General features: G+C 37.4%; 1 protein-coding gene across 12 annotated transcripts in view; it reads right to left on the bottom strand.

The window, feature by feature from the left end:
* The window catches only part of CCSER2 (coiled-coil serine rich protein 2), a 157,912-nt gene that overhangs the window by 43,274 nt on the left and 98,803 nt on the right, over positions 1-15,835 (bottom strand). The window lies entirely within an intron of this gene.

Genomic DNA, 15,835 nt, shown 5'->3' on the forward strand with positions numbered 1-15,835 from the left:
AGGAAATATCAACACATTCCAAAGAATTTATATCATATAGATATTATTCTTTACTATTAATATACTAAAATTAGAAATTAATTAAAAAGCGAGTTTCATATTCCAAACCAATATTTCTGAAAACTGAAAAAATTCTTCTAAATAAAATAAATTTATAGTACAGCCCAAGACAATTGGGAGTCATTGATGTTTAAGTTATTGCTATGTCTCAAAGGAAAAAAAAAAAGCCTTCCAATTTTTTTTAACAGACTAGTAGTCTAGATTCAAGAGATCAAAGAAGGAAAAAGCTATTATTTCCATCAAAGCACAAGAGCTTAAAGAACATGAATATAATCTCCAATTCAATCAATAATAAAACCACCTACCCTCCAAATAACTTTGACCCTAAATAATGGTAGTACTCGCTATAAAACCTTGACTAAGATGAAAAGTGTTCAGATCAAACATTTTGAGACATTAGGAAACATTTTGAGACAAGTTTTTTTAAGTATTAGAGGGGGGAAAAGCATAAAATGTACAGAAAACATTCTCTTTTTAAAAACACTGGATAACAACCATGCATGCAATTTTCATGCTTCATACTACACATATTAAGGAGCTAACAGTTATTGACCAGTGCTGGGAACTGTTCTAAGCATTTTGCATAAACATATTTAATAAATACATAGATACAAAAATAATACATAAAAACTATAAAACACCACTGCACAAAAGTAAGCAATTCATAGTTAACTGATTATCGAAGTATTCTGGCTGCTTTACTAAGTGAAGTGTCTTAGTGGGGTCTAGTTAGGATTTTTGAACTCTGAATGCAATTAACCTTAAGTTGATTAACTCTTATGTCATTAGCATTTTGCTAAAGATTCAAAAAGATAGGTAAACCTTCCTCTGTCCTAAGAGGAAGATGTCCACCATCTTCCACTTTTCTTTTTGACAAAGCAGAAAGGTAAACTTTTGTTCTAATATTAAACTCTTCACATATTAACTTGTTGGAAAACCCTATAACAAACTCCATCTTACCCAAGTGGTTCTTCCATGAGTTTGCAAAAACTGGGGTCTTCCTATGAGTTCCAGAGCAGCTGCAATGGACATGGACACTTGAAATGACTAACCAAAAAGTTTGCAGCACTGACCAATCTCTGCTGACAAGCAGCATCAGTGATGTCAACAAAACTGCCTTGTGTTTCAGATATGCTACAACACAATCACAAGAGGCATCCTAGGAAAGGGAGTAGAGGAAGAGGAGAGATTTGTTTCATTGTCTTTTCAAAAGTCACTTTTTAAAAAAACAAAAGTATATATGGATGAACATCACATCACAGAATGTGTGCGCTGAGAACAGTTTTTTGAGTAATACTGTAATTCACCTATGGGACTGAAAATCTAATGATTCAAGCTACATTTGGAAAGATTTTAAAGATATAGAGTCACAAAGCCTGATTTTCAATAAGTGTTTCAAAGATGAGTTGATCCTCACAGATGGTTTGGGGCAAAGACATTTTCAAAACAGAAAAATCTCCCCGGCATTCAAATTGACTAGAACATTGTTATATATGGGTAAAGTCTGTAATATTCTAAGCAAACCTTACCTACAAATATCCTGTTTAAACTTTTTTTTTATTAAACCTGTGTTTAATTTGTACATATCTGACTCAGGATATCCTTTTCTATAGGTTTCTTTTGTCACTTACAAATATTAGTTGCAGATTTCTTCTAATTTTTCTACATTTAAAAAAAATATTTAACTCTTCAAACCATCTGAGTTTACTATAATATAAAACAAGAAACTAAATAATTCCTTCTATACTACTGAGTTTTTCTCAACATTTATTTCAAAACCCTTCTGTGTCCAACTGATTTTAGTACATACTTCAGCACATATTTCTGGGTTTTCTATTCTCTTCCACTGCTCTATGTTTCTATTTGTGTCAATATTATAACCTGCTCTAAAGGGTTTTTCCCTCCTCTTTTTGTCTTTCTTAATGTATACAACTCTTATACTTTGGTGTTAACAATTTTGGAGTCATTCTGATTAATCCCCAGAATAAAACTGTTGTGATTTTGGCTGAAATTGTTATTACATCTACCAATAGTACTAGGAAGAACTACAGGCTCCAATCACACACTCAGATTGTATCTTATCTTTGCTCTTTCAAACACATCGTTCTTCCCATCCACCCAACACCCACTCCCCACACCCCCACCATGGGAGATAGAGGTCTCCCATGTGCCTCTCATGGACTAGACTCCCTGGCAATGCCTTGGAGAGAAAGGCTAAGGAGTTCCCATGAAATCTGGCTTCAGGGGAATTAGCAACTCTGTTTAGGAGCTGGATGGACCCTAACAGTACAGTGTGTCCCCTAGAAGTTCTTCAATATGGCCCAGCCTGTCCCTACATGGGTTGGACCTGGAGACTGATCCCAGTGAGCCTGGATGTCAAGTCAGTGTGACACGCCAACACATCATTCTTACAATTATTTAATACTCGTGTGTTCTCCTAGACTATAAGGTAGCTTGGTTCTCCTAGACTATAAGGTAGTCTTGGTTACTACATTAATATCCATGGATTAAGATAATTTTTATAATATTTAGCCTTCCTATAGAATATAAGTATCAGTATTTTCTCTAAATCTTTTAAAGTTTTCCAGCGTTCTTTATAAAACATCACAAACATCTCTCAGATTTATTGATGATTTAATGTTTTATTGATGCAGTGGTTATTTCATTATTTCCAATTTAAATCTTTGATTTATTATCCTTGGAGTCTTGAGTATAGTACTGTTTACCTGTTGGAGGAGGTTTTTTTTTTTGGACCATGTCCCACAATAAGGAATACATTTTACATCATAACCATGTACATATATACTCAAATATGTGTGCATGCGTGTGTGTGTATGTTTGCATGCATGTGTCTAAAAAAGATGGTGAATGGATAGATGGATGGTAGATAGACAGAAAGATACAAATATCACACTAAAAACAAGTTTCACAAAACAATATCTGTTCTTGTCATGCGTACGTGATGCCCCCTAATAGTTTCTATACCATTCTACTTTATTAGGAAAAAAGTCTAGTTATGGTGGACAAAATTTATTTCAAAACCCACTAACCATTTGTAATGTGTAGTTTTAAGAACAATGCACTAGATATAGGACAGGATTATGTCTTCTTTCTTTTTATCTTCATTACTACCACAATCCTTGATACTCAACAAGTGCTTAATAAAGTATACTGAATGATGAAATAACAATACATGGATACTAAAGTAAATGGAATTAGCTTTTTGGGCAGCTACATAAGACTGTAAGCAATGCAAGCAATTAAAAACCCTTGACTTCCACATTTTTACCTCTGTTGATGTTGCTCTTGTCAGTAAAATAACAGCTAACACTTACTTATTAACTGCCTTCTATGCATCAGACATTATGCTTAGCACTTTATCTGAATTTCCTAATGCTTTCTTTATAACAGTCCTGAGATAGGAGCTATTATAATCTCTATTTCTTTTACGAGGAAGTCTAGGCATAGGAAATTTAAGTAATTTAATTTATCCAAGATAATTTATCCACAACAAACAAGTGGGAAAAATGGCCTAAATTCAAATTCTAATTTTTTGAATGCATCTATTATTATTAACTTCCATCATTATTCTAGAGATTCAACATTACCCCAATTAACCCACAACTAAAAACAACTCAAATGTCTATCAACGGGTAAATGGATGAAAATAAAATTGTGGTGCATACGTGTATAATGGAATGCTATTCAACAATAAAAAGGAATGTACTGAAACTCACAAAACACAGATGAGTATCAAAGCCATTATGGTGAGTGAAAAAATCCAGCAACAAAAAAAAGCACACATTGGATGGTCTAGAAGAAGACAAAGCTTTTAGATGAAATTCTAGAAAGGACAAAGCTTTAGTAACAGAAAGCAGAGCAATGGCTGCCTGGGCCAGGTTTGAGAGAAGACTGACTCCAAAGGGACATGAGAGAATGTCAGCAGCAACAGCAGTGTTCTATACCTTGATGGTGGGGCTGGGGGTTTCACAACTGTGTCTTTTCATCAAAACTCCAGCTGCATACTTAAAATGGGTACACTTTACTTGAATGCAAACTCTACCTGATAAAGTCAATAAATTTTTTAAAATTTGCTTACTCTTCCTCCTCACTTTGCTTTTATCTTCCTGAATAAGCCATCAGGTGAGACAAAAAAGATAAGTCTCCACCCAAAACGACAGCCCAGCATAGGGTTTCAGAGTCTAAGTGGTTTGAGAAACATGTCCCTGCAGGGGGTCAGCTTACCACGGCATGTCAGAGCCCAAAGGAGTAAAAAGGGCATCCACAGAAAGGATGGGGGAAGAAAGATGCCAGTGTCAAACCTGAATAGAATGAGGAGGGCGCATGCACACAAGGGCAGCCTGGTCTGGGCTGTCAGAGTCTAAGCTGAGTGGGGTGGGTGTACTCCCACAGGAGGGCCTGGAGAGGGCTACCAGAACTCAAGCAGCATGAAGAGGGCGTCTATGCAGGAAAAGGCCCAGTGCCAGGTGTCAGACCCAAGTAGGGCTAAGAGGGCATCCACGTGCAGGCATCAACTGACACGTGGTATCAAGCCCAAGCAGAGTGAAGAGGCATCCACAGGAGGAGGACACTGGTGTGGGGTGTCAGAACCCATGGGGCTGACAAGGAGTCAGAGCCCAAGTAGGGTGAGGAAGGTGTACACAGGGGAGCAGCCAGGCATGGGAATTCAGAATCTTAGAGGGATGAGGAGGGCAACTGCACAGGACAGGTGGTGAGAAGCTGGTTATAATCAGGAGAATTGGTCAAAACAGTAAGTATATTAAGGTCATCAAAGTCAAGAGAAAACTGAGGAAGTACCACAGTTCGAAGACATCTACAGAAACATGAGAGCTAAAAGCAATGTGTGATTCTAAACTGGATCTTTCTGCTTCTGCTATAAAGGACACTACCAGGACAAATGGTGAACAGGCTCTAAGGATTTAATGGTAGTAATGTGTCAATGTTGATTTCCTGATTTTGAAATGCAGAATAAAGCCACAACTAAATATCACTAGATTCCCATCACAGGACAAAAATTAAGAAGTTTGATAATACGAAGTGTTGCTCAGATGTAGAACAATGGAAAAAAAGCATCTACTACTTGAAGGGAGTGAAACAGATTGAACAATTTTGGAAAATAGTTTGGTATTTGTAGGGTGGAATATTTCTATGCCCCATGATTCAGAAATTCCACTCCTAGTTAGTTACTCCAGAAGAATTTTCACACATGTATACCAGGAAAACTTCACATCAACATTATTTGTCATAACAACAACAACAAAAAACACTGGAAAGAAACAAAATGGACATGAGGAATAAAATGGAGAAAGAAATTGTTCACAGAATTGGACAGTGCAAAAATGAAAATTAACGAAGCAGAACTAAACATAAATACGAAAGAACCTTAAAGAAAATGCTGAATGGAAGAAGCAATTCACAGAGAAATACTTACAGTATAATTTCATTTATATAAAGTTCTAAAAGAGGCAAAACTAATATTCATGAGGACACAAACAGAGACGGTTAAAAATTAACAGAAAAAGCAAGGGAAATACTAGATTCTGGAAAGGGAAGGCACTACAATCAGGAAGGATCTCATAGGGAGCTTCCTAATGTCTCGTTCCTTAACCTGGGTGGTGAGTACAAACCTGTTTCACATTATTCATTAAGGTGTACCCTCATGTTGTATATTCTCTTTTTATGTATATTTCATAAACTTATTTTTCCTGGAATGAAGAGAAATGTCTGGGGATAGAGAAGCATAAGTTCCCTGACTTTTCTATGGTTCTCTGCCACCAAGTGGCAATCACTCAGCAGCTCCTCAACTCTTAGTGCACTCTCCCAGGATGCTGCTGCTGCTGTAAATATTTCAGCCTCCTGCCACTGCACCCATGCATCCACTCCCCCTCATACACAGACAGAGAGATAGAGACACAGGAACAGAGAGAAAGAGTCAGAGGCAGAGACAGACAGACAGACAAGAGAATTATGTGAGGGACAAGTTACTGGTTTTATTCTCAACACTGGAGCTGAGAGGAAATAATAAAACAAAACATCTGTATATCATACTTGACAGTTCATAAACCACTACTATATACCTCTTTATTTTTATCCCCCAAAACAGGTAGACAGGGTATGAGTGATCAGGATCAAATATTTTGCAATCCCAAAGAAAAGTGTCAGAAAAAGATACCATCATGTTTCTTCTCATTACTCCACCTTAGATATTTCATTTCTCACTCCAAGGTCAAAAGAGGTGCTCAATGTGATAATACGATAAAAGCATACAGGGAAGATAATGAAATGAGAGTGAAGAAAATGGATGAGCATAACCACTCTGGAAAACCGTTTTACAGCATCTACTAAAGCTGATTCCACTCATAGGTATATACCAAACAAAAATGCACACGTGTGTTCACCAAAAGACATATACCAGAATAAGGTAGCAGCTCTATTCATAATAACCAAAAACTGCCTAAGTGCCTATCAACTGTGGAACAAATGAAATAAATTGCGGTATATTCACATTATGTAATACTCTATAGCAATAAGAACAAATGAAAAAAATGAAATAATTCACAAATATAATGTTGAGCAAAAAGAGCCACACACAAAAAGGAAATATAATACATTCCCTTCATTTATGTAAAGTTCAAACACAGGCAAACTCATCTATATTTTCAGAAATCAGATAGTCACCATTAGAAATGCAGGTTAATGACTGAAAGAGGCTTCTGTTCTGGGGTCCTGGTAATGTTCTTTTTCTTGCTGAGTGCTGAGTCCATGGGTATTTTCAGTTTGTGAAAACTGACTGAGATAGACATTTATGAATTGTACCCTTCTCTATATGCATATTATGCTTCAAGTGGTTGAAACAGGAAGTAGAGAATTAAAGTAAGGAAATAAGACACCATCAAAAATTTTTTTATTCTGTATGTGCCCATGTCTTCAGATCAGGATCAAAAATTCTTATTTAAAATTCTCTAAATTAGGTAATACAATATGAGAAGTATTATGCTAAAATATTTCAAAAGCCTTGGGTTTAAAATACATTCTGCATTAGTATGCAACCAGGTGACCTTGAGAAACACAATAAATCTGGGAGTCTCAGTTTTTTGACCATTAAAATAGGATCACTGCCATCCTCCCTATCCCACAGTGTTACTGAGAAAGACAATAGAGTTCACAAAGGCGCTGTTTAAATTGTGAAGTACCCTTGAGCTGCATTAACAAAAACAAAAATAGATCAATACTAAACACAATTGTTTACAATTTTTAAATTTTATTTGTGTGCACTGAGAACTTTGTTCAAGTGAACTCTTAAATACAGAGACCTATTTAATAAACCATTGTTCTGGGTTTGGCTGAAGGGATGCAAGGCGATGGTGAGGAGAGTGCTGGAGGCTGCCTTCACACTCTCCTCTTCCTGTTGTACCCCAGGGTATCTCCTAGAATGTCGCTGTGTGCAGCAGGCCTTGGAGTCCATATAGACTGGGGTAAAAACTCCGGTTTTATCACTAATTAGCTCTCTGAGTCTCAACTTCTTCAACTGTGAGATGAAGCCAATATCACCCACTTTTCAAGAACTAGAGATAATATACATTACAGAACCTAGAAGAATGCCCAGTATGAAATGTATGACCACTATATAAAATTTTTACATACAACTATGTAAGACATACAGGAAACAGAAGACTTTTTAAAAACTTTAAGCTAAAACCTGGATGTCCTCAACAGCCGCCTAAATATTATGACTTAAGTCACTCTCTCTGCTATTCATTTTCCATAGATCCCTTCAAGTAATATTTTTAAAATACCAATTTGGCCAATTTGGCCATGTCACTAATCCCAGCTTATTACTGCCTACAGAATAATGCCCAAGCTCCTTCTGTGGTACACAGACCCTTTACAATCTGCCCTAAGCCTATTTATCATTCCTGCCTCTTCCCTAATACTCTACATTTTAACCATATCCAATTTTTAACTAATCTTTAAGTAGGACACATACTTTTTCAATAGCCTTTTATTTTTTCCAAAACAGTAAATATATATTGTAGAAAATCAGGAATTAGAAAATGTAAATTTTTAAAAAGGATCACATTCTCACCACCCAGGTATCATCACTTACCACCTTAGTGCATATCCTTCTGGAGATATAGGTATATAGGTATATAGAGATAAAGATATATGATCATAATGCACATACTGTTTTATAACCTGCTTTTCTTCAGTCAACAATCTTTCCATTTCAGTAAAATTCCACCTCATCTAATACATAGGCCATAGTCAAATTTCTCCAACTGACCCAAAATGTCCTCTATAGTTATCTGTCCAACCAGTATCCAATTCATGATCTCACATTGCATCTAGCTGTCTCTTAAATTCCTTTTAAGGTAGCACTGTCACCTCCCTGTACTAAATTTTTAGGACACTAAGAAGCTGAAGCGACGTCACTATCTTTCCTACAGAATTTCCAACCATTTGAATTTCTTTGGTTCCTTCCTTTCTTAATCTCCTATCATTTGTTTCTCCTATAAAAAGGAAGCTGTAAATAATGACTTGAGGAATTAAAATTAAATATTTTTGCCTAGAATATATTACACATAATTCTGTGTATCACATGAGAAGATACACACTATGTGGTTAACCGAACTCAGTAGTGATGGGAAAACTAATCACTGGATAGGGGTGATGGCAATTTGATCTCTCCAACGAACAATTATGTGTTTTTCTCTTGCAACCATAAAGTAAGTTATACAATGTTACTTTGGCACCATATGAATTGGCTGGGAAAGCATCACTCTTTCACCTAATGGTTGTAACAATAATAATCTTGGCATAAATTTCATTTACGGAATTTTATTAGGGTTTGTAAAATGATGTTTCTCTAATTGTATCACACTTTGTACATTCATTTGCCGGCATTCTTCAGCAGAGATGAACTGTCTTTCATGAAGGATCTCTTTAGTTACTGAAATATATATCCTACTATAAATGCAGCATAAGTGCTTAATTATTTCCCATTAATAAACTTTTTTAGAGTAAGAAGTTGTATTAATAGTCACCTCAAAGTGTACCAAGTGAGCCCTGGTTTTTCTGGTTTTCTCCTTGTTGAGTATCTTAGTACTTGTGGGTTTTCTCTCAGTCAACGCAGCTCTTAAGAACTTGTGCCTTTGCACGTGCCAACTCCACTGATCTCCCCAAAATTCTTCACCTGATAAACTCAATTCTCAGGAAGCAAAATATCAATGTCTCTAAAATGGCATACGGTGAATCTCTTCATCTCCATTCCCAGGGCATTTTCTCTCTTGCATACTACATAAATATACCTCTGATATAACATTTGGTTGCATATCTTTTTCATTCCCTTGATGTTTCTTTTACAGGTAAGACAGTATCTTACACCAGTGTTATTCACAGTTTGATTTGCAGAACAGTTCTGGTCCACAAACTGTTTCCTGTCTATGACACAGTAAAAAGCTTGGACCAGAATATAAATCAAGTAGTCAGTAAACATACTGCTTAATTTGGCTCAATTTTTTTTCCCTGGTAGCAAGAATTTGTGGAAGAAGGATGAAATGTGTTGACGTCTATTCTGGCAAGAGCTACTTTAACTCTAGTGGACCAGGAACAGAAACTTCATGTAAACGTTACTTTGAATAGCACTGCTAATCATCAATTTACCGTTACTACCAGAAACACAAAAGGAATATAAACAACTGCTGGTAGAGAAAGGCGGCAGTGTAGCAGGAGTGGGGACCATGGGCATGTCAAGATATCCCTTCTAAGGTAAAGGATAAGTTTTTGAATCTGGATCTTCTTACAACCAAAAAAAAGATGTACAATGCCTAGTGGACCTCTTTGGATTTTGAATACAATATATTCTTCATTTGGATGTGTTATTTCAGCTCATTTACCAAGTGACTGGAATAGCTGCTAGTTTTGAGTAGGGCCCAGAAGACTCTGCAACAGGTCCAGACTGCTGTGCAGGCTGCTCTGCCACTTGGGTCACATGATCCAGCAGATCCCCTGGTATTGAAGTGACAGTGGCAGATATGGATGCTGTTTGGAGACTTAAGCAGGCCTCCACTGGTGACTCTCACTGTAGGCCCTTAGGATTGTGGAGCAAAATCCATCCATCCTCTGCAAATAACTAGTCTCCTTTTGAGAAACAGCTCTTGTTCTGCTACTGGATCTCAATAGTGACTAAATGTTTAACCTTGAGCCACCAAGTTACCATGCTACCTGAGCTGCCCATCATGAACTGGTATTATCTGGCACACAAAGCCATGAAGTTGGGTGTGTACAGCAATATTCCATCATCAAATGGAAGTGGTATATATGTGATCAGGCCCAAGCAGACCCGGACGATACAAGTAAGTTACATGAAAAAGTGGCCCAAATGCCCATGGTCCCTACTCCTGCTATACAGTCTTTCTCTCTCAGCCTGTACTATGGCCTCATGGGGAATTCCCTATAATCAGCTGATAGGGGAAGAGAAGACTCAGGTCTGGTTTACAGATAGTTCTGTACAACATGCAGACAACACCTGAAAGTGGACAGCTACAACACTACAGTCCCTTTCTGGGACATCCCAGAAAGACAGTGGTAAAGGAAAATCCTCCCAGTGGGCAACTTCAAGCAGTAAATCTAGTTGTTCACTTTGCTTAGAAGGAAAAATTGTACAATTATATACCAATTCATGGGCTGCAACCGATGGTTTGACAGGATAGTCAGGAGTTGGAAGGAATATGAGTGAAAAATTGGTGACAAGGAAATTTAGGGAAGATATATATGTGGATAGACATCTCTGCATAGGCAAAAAATATGAAGATATTTGTGTCTCATGTAAATGCTCACCAAAGGGTGACCTCAGCAGAGGAGGATTTTAATAACCAAGTGGACAGGATGACCCATTCTGTGGATACCAGTCAGCCTCTTTCCCAGCCACCCCTATTATCATCCAATAGGCTCATGAACAAAACAGCCACGGTGGCAGGGATGGAGACTATGCATGGACTCAGCAACATGGCCCACCTGGCTACAGTCACTGCTTAGCGCCTTACCTGCCAGCAGCAGAGATCAACATTGAGCCCCTGATATGGCACCATCCCTTGGATGATCGGCCAGCTATCTGGTAGCAGGCTGATTACACTGGATCACTTCCATTACGGAAGAAGCAGTGTTTTGTCCTTATTGTCCTTACTCTGGATATGATTCGCTTCCCACACTTGCAATGCTTCTGCCAAAACTACCATCAATGTGGACTTACAGAATGCCTCCCGAATGTGGGTGGGCCTTATCCAATCTGCTGAGGGACTGAATAAAAGAAAAGGTGGAGTAAGGGAGAATTCACATTCTCTCCATCTGACTGTCTTTGAGCTGGGACACTGGCTTTTGGACTCTGAACTTACACCATTGACTCTCCTGGTTCTTAGGCTTTCAGAATCAGACTAGAACTTTATCATCAGTCTCCTGGGTTTCCAGCCTAATGACTACAGATCTTGGGATTTCTCAGCCTCTATAATTATGTGGGCCAAATCCTTATAATAAACCTCTTCATATATTACATGTGTGTGTGCATGTAGATAGATAAATATACACACATACACACACTATTGGTTCTTTTTTCTCTTGAGAACCCAGACTAACACAAAAGCAATTCCTTCAAACTGGTAATAGATACTAAAGGGAAGTCTACAAAATGCAAAGGTGGCTTCTCATTCGTCCTGTCAAGTAGGGTCTCTTGATCAGGTCCTGGATGTCAAGAAGACAAAGACAGTAATGAGAGTCCACTGTATTGATGGATAACAAGCAACTAAGGCAGGTAAGGTACATGCAAAATTGTTTGATTAAAATCAATCTAACATACATTTAATGAGTACTAGGTAATAGAAATTTTATGTATTTATACGTAAAGTTCTCAGAAGCTCTATAAAATTCTGTTGTTTCCAATAAGAATCGGGTTGCAGAAATCATTTTTATGCTATTTTTATTTTCATTCATTTTTCTTTAGTATTCTTATATAAATTTAATTCAACCTTATAAGGGAATAGCCTAACTAAACTTTGCTAAAAATAATCAAGGAAAAGAATTCTGTTGGAGTTTAAGGAACACTGCCTTAGGGTAAGCCACTTAGAGAACATCAAAGTAAGAGAACAAAAGAGATTATGCAACTACCTCTTTCTAAGTGGACATTCTTCTTTCTGAGCTAGTATTCAGTCAAATCTTGAAAAGCTTCATGTTTCATTGAAATAAGGGTGACTCCTCCCTATAATAGCAATCTCATATGAGAAGCCCCAAGCAAATACTGGCCGCCAGTGTTTATTTACAATTCTTGTGTTTGCAAATGAATACAAAACATCACCTCTCTACTGGCAAATCCAGCAAACAACAACAACATGCAAGGATTAAATAAAATTTGAGCTGTGACACATTAAAGTTTCATAAGTAAGCATTCACACAACTAAAGTACTACTTAAGTATTTTTCTCTGTATTTTAATCGATAAGAAGTAGAGGGCTTTTGATTAGAGATATTTTTATCTTTCTTTTAAACCGATACTAAAATGAGAGTAAAGAAATTTAAATAACATATAAACCATAATGATAAAGACAACTGAAGAGGGGACATAGCAGACAGAAACTCTAACTAGTGATTTAGCAGGACTGGAGGAAGACACAACTACAGTGTGTGTAGACAAGGAATACGAACAAAAAGAGAACCAATTTGCCCTGCAAAACTCCAAAGAGGGTCAAAATACTAGATACAGGAAAAGATAAGTATATGACTCATTAGGGTTAAAAATATGGGAATTAACTGGAAGTCTGCATAAGGCAAAAATAGATTCCCAGTCTTCTACCTCTACTCCAAGCAAAAAAAAAAATCAGAGGTTTCTTCTCTGGAGAAACTGTAACAAAACCTCAGAAAGAAAAATCCTCCACTTAGGAAGTACTGAGGGTCCACTGACATCCATCCGTCACTATAAAATGAAGCCAGCCAGTTGACAAGCCCAGCCCATGTATAAAGAGTCCTGAACCAACTTTTCCCCCCTCACTCTTAAATATTAATAAACAACAAAGAATCATTAGATATTTGAAGAAATATTCCAAAAGAAAGAGAAACTAAAATAAACACAAAGAACAAAATGACCATTTAGAAAGAGATAATAATGTAGGGAACCTGAGAAATCTTAACAAAAAAGAACAGAAACAAGCTACTTAATATAGTTTACTGACAAAATAAGAACTGAATGATATGAATAAGGAAAGGTATACAATAAAGAGTTCTTGGAAACTGGAAATACAATTGCCAAGATAAATAATTCAACAGAAACAGGGAGCTGGAATATGAAGTTGAGGAAATATACCAGAAACATAATCAAACTCAAAGAAAAGGAAAATATGAAAGAAAAAAGACTGAAAATTCATAAGTTCTAGTTTTGACTACTAAGAATTCCAGAAAGAAACAGAGAAAACAGCATAAAGAAAATAATCATAGAAATGACTTAAGAAAATTTCACACTACATGAATCTTCAAAAAGCTCACTAATTACCCATACATTAAGTGGAAAACAAACAAACAAAAAAATCCCAGGATATCACTGTGAAACTGCAGAATGCCATAAATAAAAGACTAAAAATCTCCCAGAGAGATTAAAAACAGACAAAACAAAATGTAAAATGGATTAGAATGTAGTAGATTTTTCTCAGTGGCTAAACTGGATCTTAGAAAAGCAATGCCTTCAAATTTCTAAGGAAAAACTCACTTCTATCCCAGCCAAACTACTCCATCCCTGCCAAACTATTTGTATCAATTAAATGTGAGAGTAGATAAAAAGAGATTTTCAGTGACACATTAATTTAAAAAAATTTACCACCCATTTGCCCTCTCTTAGGAAGTAAATTAAGGCTATACTCCAGCTAAATAAGGGAGTAAACTAAGAAAAAAGAAGATATGTTATCCAGGAAATAACGGTCAAAATCCCAAAATATGACAAAAGAAGTCCCTGTATGATAGTTCTAAAGAAGCTTCAGATAGGAACCTGTTCAGATTAGAAAAGGCTGACTGAAGTGGGGAGAGGGACAGAAATACTGTTTTTTCATTAAGCCTCTTGATACTACGTGATTTTTTTAAGCCATGTATATGTATTACAGTGAAGTTTTTAAAATTTAGTAACATTAAGAGGCAACTGGACTTTCCTGGTGGCGCAGTGGTTGGGAATCCGCCTGCCAATGCAGGGGACGTGGGCTCAAGTCCTGGCCCAGGAAGATCCCACATGCCACGGAGCAACTAAGCCCATGTGCCACAGCTGCTGAGCCTGCGCTATGGAGCCCGCGAGCCACAACTACTGAGCCCCCGCGCCTAGAGCCTGTGCCCCACAACAAAGAGAAGCCACCGCAATGAGAAGCCCGCACACCGCCACGAGGAGCAGCCCCTGCTCGCCGCAACTAGAGGAAGCCCGTGCACAGCAACAAAGACCCAACGCAGCCAAAAAAAAAAGAGGCAATTATACAAAATATTGGACTAATTCAGCTTTTAACTTCTATTAGCATTTTGGGGAACTTTAAAGTTGTCCTAAAAAGACAATTTTCTTCTCATAATTTTGTTTTCACTGCATAAACAATGGATAAAGTCAATCTGATCAATGCGTACTATCTAAAATTTCAGAGGCCATAATGACAGGAAAGAGCCATTAAGATATTCACAGTTTTTCATAAAGTGTCTCAAAAAACAGTTTTCTATTTTTATGGTACCTATGGTTGGTTACCAATTCACCTATTCTCTCCTGAATTATGCTACTTCACTCATTATTAGAGGTGGCCTAGTCTTAATTAGATGATATTCAATCATGCTTCATGTTTCAGGGCAATACACCCAGACGCAAAAGAGGCTATGTGGTAAAGCTAGTACAATGACTAACTCCAAGTAGATATTTAACAGATTTTAGCTATTTACCACCTTTTCTACCTTCTCTTTCCTTTGTTTCTGAAGCTCCTGACAGAAAGTCTTCTCCCAGGACCAGCAAGAAGAGAAATACTATGAAGAGAATCTATATCCTAGTTACAGTTAAACTAAGTTGTAAGCTTTATGTCTGGGTGTTTCAATCACTGAATCTCTTTCTGCCTCGAGAGGAGTCCAAGAACCTCAGATCCGAAAAGGATCCTCCACTTTCTTGCTCCCGGCCTTAGCACAGAAAAGTGTCTTTTCAAAAGGTAGTCAAATATCTACCTTTTTGAATGGAGAAAAACAGGGACTTCCCTGGTGGCACAGTGGTTAAAAATCCGCCTGTTGGTGCAGGGGACACGGTTTGATCCCTGATCCAGGAGGATCCCACATACTGCGGAGCAACTAAGCCCATGCATCACACCTACTGAGCCTGAGCTCTAGAGCCTGTAAGCCACAACTACTGAAGCCCGCACGCCTATCATCCATGCTCCGCAACAAGAGAAGCCACCGCAATGAGAGGCCCGCGCACCGCAACGAAGAGTAACCCCTGCTCACTGCAACTAAAGAAAGCCTGCATGCAGCAACAAACACCCAACACAGCCAAAAATATAAATAAATAAATAATTTTTTTAAAAAAAGAATGGAGAATAGTCCAGAGAATCCATAATAAAGTAATAAAAAACAATTTACATGACTAACAGGATATTCACACTAATTGTAGTTACTAACAGAGGAGCCATAGTTCACTTCAAATAGCCTTTACTGAGTATCTATCTTGATGGCTGCCAGATGGCTTTGATGGCCACCGGAAATTCTAAGACTTGGTC

The sequence above is a fragment of the Balaenoptera ricei genome, chromosome 16, assembly GCF_028023285.1.
Source record: "Balaenoptera ricei isolate mBalRic1 chromosome 16, mBalRic1.hap2, whole genome shotgun sequence".
Taxonomy (NCBI): Eukaryota; Metazoa; Chordata; class Mammalia; order Artiodactyla; family Balaenopteridae; genus Balaenoptera; species Balaenoptera ricei.